This window comes from Suncus etruscus, chromosome 2 (assembly GCF_024139225.1).
Source record: "Suncus etruscus isolate mSunEtr1 chromosome 2, mSunEtr1.pri.cur, whole genome shotgun sequence".
In the NCBI taxonomy this organism is placed as follows: Eukaryota; Metazoa; Chordata; class Mammalia; order Eulipotyphla; family Soricidae; genus Suncus; species Suncus etruscus.
In genome coordinates, this window is record NC_064849.1 from 102,778,581 (window position 1) to 102,786,528 (window position 7,948).

Here is a 7,948-nt window from a genome sequence, read left to right on the forward strand (position 1 = left end):
ATTATACTTGTAGTATAAGTCTGCTGGTCCTTTAAGAGATATTTCTTTTAGTCAAATGTTCTGTATTTCTAAAGGAAACAAAATGTATATGAAATTGCACAGTAGAGAATTTTTATGCTTTTTACTTTTGTTTTTCTAGAACACCTTTGTGTTGCAAAAGCAAAACTAGCAAGAGCTTTCTACTTTTGAATTAAACACTAAACAGAAGTTGACCTTTTTAATAATTTGTACTGAATGAGTAGATAAATAAGTGTATGTCTGGCCTTAGTAAAGATTGGAATGGGTTTCCTCTAAATGGGTTGAAGGCACTCTTTCATCTTTTTTAAACAGAAGTTTGAACTAAAGGAAGTAAGAGGCTTTATCTATGAGTCTACTGAATTAAAGGAGGATGAAAATGGAATTACAGGATCTGATACTGGACAGGTTATGTGTAAGGCAACTTTAATCATTTTTCATAGTCACAAGACCTCAGTCTCTACTCTGGGCTTGGAGCATTTTATTAAAAACAAAAGAAAACAGGAAAGGACACTTGAAGTAATTGCAGATTTACACTGACTAGCTAGCTAGTTGATCCCTGCTCTTTGTCCATTGCTTTCCTGTTTCAGTCTGGAGGAAGTGGCTAGAACCAGGAGGGAATGTGGGGGGAGGTAACTCGCTTACAGTGACAGTTAGTGTGAGCCTGGATTCCCCTGTTTGGAAGAGTGATGAAAATACTTTAAACAGTTGCCAACAACTTAGTAAAAAGCATTTGACATCTCACCTACATCAACAAGCAGGAGTTAAAGGTTAAATCACACACACTCAAGTGCTGAGGGGGAAAGGATATGTTTATGTCATCAACTTTCTTTGTTCTTGGATGGTACTATGTCAACAGGCAGACACAGTCCATGGTTGGAGTCATAAGGACAATAGAGTCTGATCCTCTATCTATGTGCATAAGTGACAGATCCTCTTCTAAGTATTTGTAGTTTGCTCCTACTTTCATGAATTTCTTCACATATCTTCACATGCATCCAGATAGTTGTATATTTAGAACAAGGATCCAGATTCTTGAGATCCCAAGCAGGAAGTGTAGTTCACAGGGAGGAAAATTGGGAACTGGAAAGGTGTTAGCTTTTCATACATTTCTTGTGTTAATTCTAAACTCCACAAGCATCTAATTAAAATCCTTTAGGTGGTGATTGGGACCACGGAGAGCGAGAAATACTTTACATAGCTGGTACATTTTAGAAGTACTTTTCTGGAAGGACTAATGAAAGGTTGTGCAGGATATTTCTTATCTAGGTCAAGAAATATGTAAGTTAAAATTTGTGGAGCCAAAGGATGTGACTCAGTCATCAAACGTCTACATTACGTGAGTGAGATTGTATTACATCCTCAACCAACACTGTACATTGTAGAGTATGATTTTCAGTACTGTTGGGGGTGGCTCTCTGATAGCATTACGTGTGAATCTCCCTCACCAACTGACAGACTAACAATAACAATTTCAAAAACAACAAAAATAAATACAATAATGTCAACAATGATAATTATGAAATAATTATGAAATAAATATGAAATACTGGTAAATTATATTCAGGTGAACAGTGAAAAATTGTCATGAGAACTACAGGTGTGCCATAGACGGAAAATAATATAGATGGTAAAATAAATGCTTTCTTCTGCTGTATTGGTCAAAATCCCCTGTAAGACTGATATAATTATACTTGCTTGCTTTAAAATTTGTATCATGTTCAGGAAAGTCAGAGACTTCTTAATGACTGTCCTTAAGTTGTCTAGAGAGTCATGAACTCCTCACTCTGACAAGTCCTACTACTATCGGGGTAACAGCAAAGGCAGTCCAGGGGTCTATTTTGCCATATGTTGAGACTAATTAAAATCAGTAAAACATAAGGGACAGTAGATAAAGACAATTTACAACTTTTTTTTCTAGAAACAAGATTATGTGCTCCTGAGAAGTGCTGACTGACTAAGATGAGTAACTCCTTTTTCTTGATGAAGAGTGGTGGCTGGAGGATGAAAAACTTTCAAGCTATACTGGAGGCTAAAATGGCAGTATTTGGGAGGGGTATATATGGAATAGGGTGTTAGGAGTCAAACCCAGGGCCTTGAATATACAAAGCATGTATGTTCTACCACTTAAGCCAAGTCCCTGACTTTCTCACATATTTTGTGTTTCCTATAAATTTTATACTCTCCAAAGTTGCTAACTTCTTCTCAAACTTTAACAAACTGAATTAGGTTTTTATAGACTGCAAAAAAGTTGATTGGTATTCTATTTTATTGACTATATTTATGTATTTGTCTTCTTTATTTTATTTGTCTAACTTGGAGACAGATACACAAAACCATATATTGTGTATATCTTTGGCATGTTCATTAAATGATATCTATCTATATTTACACTGCATATATAATATACAATCAAATTGTTGTTAGATTCTTGTAACATTAGGGTTATTGCATATATCTTAAAAAAAGACTCATCAGTATTTTGGAGCTGTCAGAGTTCTTCAGTCTTATTCAGGGTTTTAAAGGTGTTTTAATTAAACAGATTTTTTATAATTAATTCCAATAGAATTAACTTTCTTTTAATCATCATGGATTTTTAGTATGTGTCTAAAAATATTATTGTAAGAAGTAGTTTATAAGCTTCACCAGAATATAAATGGGTTTATTGCACAAAAATGTTTAAGAAATTATGTCAAAAAGATGACAGAAAATATTCACTGGTGATTGGAAATCAAGGTTGAAAGTTTACTGGAAAGATGCCAAATTGCCATTAGCTTTGTATATATGGAAAACAGTCTAATAGGTCAAAGACTTCCACCACTTCCCAGGATTTTGTTACCTGGTGAACCAGAAAACTTGCTGATTTGATTGCTAGAATATGGCTGTGCCAGCTATGGATGAAGCATTCCTACAAAGAGCTACTTGAGTACTTGAGTTCATAGAAGCCAAAATTTCAACAAATTTATGAGCTTATGTGACTATATTTTTCTTGCCTGGTTGCTACTAAAGTTGAAAAAAGAGTCTGAATTCAGTCATGCTTTTATCACAGCATGCCCATATGGTATAGTGTGGATGCCGGGGAAGGGAACCTATAACTCTTATCTTCCTCAGGCCTGCAGGTGATATAGGTCCTGCCAAAGAAGGTTTGAATAACCAGATTGACTTATATTATTTTGTCCCATATTTTTTAGTTGATTTAGTCATTATCTCTTGCAACATTTTACACAACTGCTTTTACTTTCAGACATAGAAAATCTATTTTATTTACTTTAATATTAGTTGTTTAAGAGCTAAAAGTTAAATCTGTTGGCTATTCATATCAATCACATAAAATTTATGATGTAACATTGCATTTCTTTTTTATTCTTACTGTAAGACAGCCTAGTGAGCTCTAGAGACAGACAGTTTGGGTTCATATCTAGCAATTCACAAGTCCAGAGGTCCTGCATATGTTAACCATTCAGTTTCTTTATCACTTCTCATAGGAGACTTTTTATGATTGAATGAAATAACACACTTAAACATACTCCAAGTGCTGTCAGAATTATAGTAAAAATGAAAAAGTGTGAGATATTATTCTTGGCTTCATTTTATTTTCCTATGCCTTTGTTTTATTACTTCTTTGATTCATTGAAATCTTGCTACTATTTAAAATATATGTTTGGAAAGCTTCCAAGTTCCTTTTGGAGTACTAATAGTACTATGGAAAAAGGGTTGTTGAAAATGGGATTGGAAGTATGGAGATTAGTTAGAATAATATAAGAGCAATCTACATGATAAAAGGTAACAGTTACCATAGTGGTTATAGGGATGTGGAAGAAGAGTTATTTAAGATGTTTATGAGATTGAATTAAGAGGAGCCTGTGACCCCTTTTAGGTGAATGAAAATAACAGGAAATCTGAGGTGATTCCTCATTGGTGGTTTATGATTTGACCTATAATCCATGAAGATCAGGAATAGAGGAAGTATTACGAAGGTGATTAGGCTTAGTGATAAATCAGTTATGTTTTAACCAAGGTTAGTCTAAGCTTTTCTGTGGGATAATTAAGTAAAGTCTAGTTAACTCTTGAAAATAAGTATTTAGAGCTCAGGAGAGATTTCAAAACTAGATACATGGATTTAAGACTTAGCAGAATATATACATTTTAAGCAGTGATTTTTAGATAGAATTTCTCAGTGATAAGTGGGGGCCAAAGATCTTTTGAGCTTGACAATAAAAGGCCATACCTTATCTTTGTATTTCAAACAAGGATATTAGCTCAATTCCTGGCAAGAAGATATACTCAATAAATGTGTACCAAATATATGAGTAAATGAGTAAATAAAAGCTCAACAGAGAAACATTTAGAAAAAACATAAAGATATAAAAAAGCTTAAATTTTTAAAAGTAAAAAAATCCCAGAGTTTTAATAGTGAGAAAAAGGTTAATATTTTGGGGTATTATGGTGTATAATTGAGGCAGTTATAGTACTGAACCAGGACTCAGACTTATTAAATGTGGAAATTAGAGTTCAATTGCATTGCCATTTGTTAGAAAGAAATGCGAATGTCCTAACAGATTCAGAAAAATAAAATGCATTAAATATTAGAAGAAGATTTCTTGGTGTCGGATCAATAGCACAGAAGCAGGACACTTGCCTTGCATGTGGCCTACCTGGGATGAACTCAGGTTTGATCCCTGGCATCCCATATGGTCCCCGAGCCTGCCAGGAGTGATTTCTGAGAGCAGAGCCAGAAGTATCCCCTGAGCACCACCTGGTGTGGCCTTAAAACAAACAAACAAACAAACAAACAAAAAAGATGTCTTAGTATATCTATATTGTAAAGTTTTCTAGTGTGAAGTAATTTTAATATAATGTAACACTGACCTTAGTTCCTAGGTGCATAATTAAGAAATATTAATAAAATATAAAAAATAAAAATATGCATATTATCTTAGCTTATATCATAAACATACATCATGGCAAGGGTTTTCAAGAAGAAAAATACTGATACATACTGAGAACAGCAAGCAGAGTGAAGAAGGGTTTGGCAGTCATGATAGTTACTCAGAGATTGGTTAAGGAAAGACAATAGGAACATGGTGAACTCCGAGTTTATGCTGAATAGACATGAATCTTAATCCACATAGTCAGTACTAAGTCAAGGAAAAAATAGGGAGAAAAAATGGGGAGAAACCAATTTATTCTGAAGAAAAATTTTCCTCAAATATGTAGGTCTTTCAAAGAAATTTTTAGTTGCTAGTGGGTAATAGTGTTTATTTACTTATCTGACATATTTCTTAAGGGCAAGTAACAATGTTCCTAAGATATAGATCTCTATGCAGTAGGGCTATCATAGCAACCCAGTGATATATAACTACTGATCTTTTGAAGATTGCTTTTTAGATTTATTCATTTATCAGTGTTATTGGGTTTATGTTCTGTATTAGACTTGTTCTATGTCTCAAGGATAGAGAATTCTTTCTATTCTCATTATCTTTAGAGTACATTATGCGAGAGACATTAAGCAAATAAATGTATAGCTACATACATTTTTTTTCTGAAATATAGCAGGGTGAATTCTAAAACTGAGCAAATAATCATTAAGATGGTGAGTTTGGTGAGGAACAGTCTATAAAAATTGTGGGAAAATATAGAGAAAAAAGCATAAACATGTGATATTAAAAGAATAGAGAAAGTCAGAGTCACTGAAGTAGGTGTAAACAGAATAAATGAGCTTGATGCAAACATAATTTAGGGCAGATATGTCTTTGTGAGAATTAGCATTGTTAAAATTCACTAGTAATATGTTGAACATTTTTTATTCTTCCCCCCTTCCCCTATTTTTCCATTTTCTTTTGATTTTGGACTGCACCCAGTGGTGCCCAGGGCTTACTCCTGGCTTTACAATCAGGAATAACTCCTGAAAAACTTAGGGGAGCCATAAGGGATGCTAGTCATTGATCTCCAGTTGATAATATTGCCCAGGTCTTACCCTCTATATTATCTCTTCGGCCCTCTCTTTTTTATTCTTTTTGTTGTTGAGAAATTTTGACAGGGCTAATAATATAGCAAAATAGACATGTTTAAGGGACAAAAGGAATTCTTCAGGTCTTAATGCATTGAAGAGGAAGAAATAAAATATAAGGAAAATAAGGAATTCACTACCTCAATAGATTAGAGAAGATGTAAGTGGTTTGGAATAAGGTGAGTAGGGAAAAATGGAGAGGAATGGAAAAATTATCAGTGTATTTCAGAGTAAGATTGATAACCACTGGAGACCTGATCTGACTACAATGGTTAGATGTGATAGGTTAAGAATATGGGGATTTTGGGAACAACCTTTCTATCTGCGATTGGGTGTGTTATGTGAGGACTCAGCACACTTGAGCTCAATGCTAAAGTACAGGGAGAGAGATTGGTTATGAATACAATTCTTTTCCACACTTAAAGGTTGTTGAAAGGTTTATAGACAACCAAGTGATACATTAGAAGTGAATCAATATAGAATCAATAGCATTGATCAATAGATCAATCAAGTAGTCAAAATCAATTAGTCTTGATTCTGTTGTCTCCCTTCCATGTCTTCCTTCAAATTAGATGTGGAAAGAGAATTTGTTGCTTAAATGTTTTTTGTTAACAGAAAAATTTTGCTGACAAGATCCCACTGACTTTTTTTTTTTAAACAGGGGAGAGCGCGCACGCAGTCCCCCACTACCATAAATTACGCAGTCGAGTTTCCCACATGTGGGGAAATAGCAGGGGTCAGCACGCCCGGAGTGCAATGGGCGAGCCTCACCCTGGGGAAACCACCTTGGTGATCGTGGGATCGCCCCTGCCAGGTAAGTATAAGATCCCACTGACTTTTTAAGATTTTTTTCCAGTAGAAGAATAATAGAAAATCTTTGTTGATTCAAATCATACTTTATAAATGCTGCTTTTGAGTAAGTTTATCTATGTCTTTAACTTGTGGCTTTCATTCATTCTTTGTTAGTACTGAGTATAACCTCAGAGTCTCCATTCGAGAATTATTTTCTAAACTAAAGGTTTTATTTTTTGTTAATAATTCAAATTAATTAATTGGAATATAAATTGCTGATACTTCTATTGAATTTTCTGAGTCTTATTTTATTTTATTTTTGGTTTTTGGTTTTTGGGCCACACCCGTTTGACGCTCAGGGATTACTCCTGGCTATTCGCTCAGATCGCCCCTGGCTTGGGGGGACCATATGGGACGCCGGGGGATCGAACCGTGGTCCGTCCTACTCTAGCGCTTGCAAGGCAGATACCTTACCTTTAGCGCCACCTTCCCGGCCCCCTGAGTCTTATTTTAGAAATTATCTAGAGATACTTACACAACAAAGTTTTTTGGGATGAGTGTGGCAAAAGATAATTTGGAGATAGTTAATAGTAAAGTGAAGATAAGCATTTCTAAAAAGTAAAATACATTAAGTGTCTAAAGATCTTTCAAATAAGCAATAACAAAAGATGGTGCAGGTATGAAATAAAATGATGCTCTCTGGTCATTCTTCACACTCCTCCAATACATTTTTCTTTTGATTCACTAAAATTCACATAAAATCTCCATTCAGTGCAACAATTTAATCTACCACCTTATTTCAAACCATCATCAGTACGTAAGCTATTGAAAGTGCTTCCTGTTTTGATCTCTCCTCTGCCCTCCTGTACTCTATTATCAAAGTAGATTTCTAAATGGTTTCTTCATTAAGTACTTTTTATGCCCCAAACCCTCCACTTTGTCCACTTGCTATGACAATAGATAATAAAATTGTTGGGGTTGGAGAGATAATACAGAGGGCAGAGGGCTTGCTTTGCATGCAGCTGACCAGGCTTCAACCCCACACTCCATATGGAATCCTCTTCTCACCCGAGTACAGCAGGGTTTGCTCCACTGCCCTATTCAAAAGAACCCCAAACAACAATAACAACA

General features: G+C 34.8%; 1 non-coding gene across 1 annotated transcript; it reads right to left on the reverse strand.

Annotated features, from left to right (window-relative positions):
* Positions 1-6,683: 6,683 nt before the first annotated feature.
* LOC126002559 (U1 spliceosomal RNA) lies at positions 6,684-6,847 on the reverse strand. The gene has a single exon (XR_007493246.1). It is a non-coding gene; the product is annotated as a U1 spliceosomal RNA (small nuclear RNA).
* Between the last annotated feature and the right edge of the window lie 1,101 nt (positions 6,848-7,948).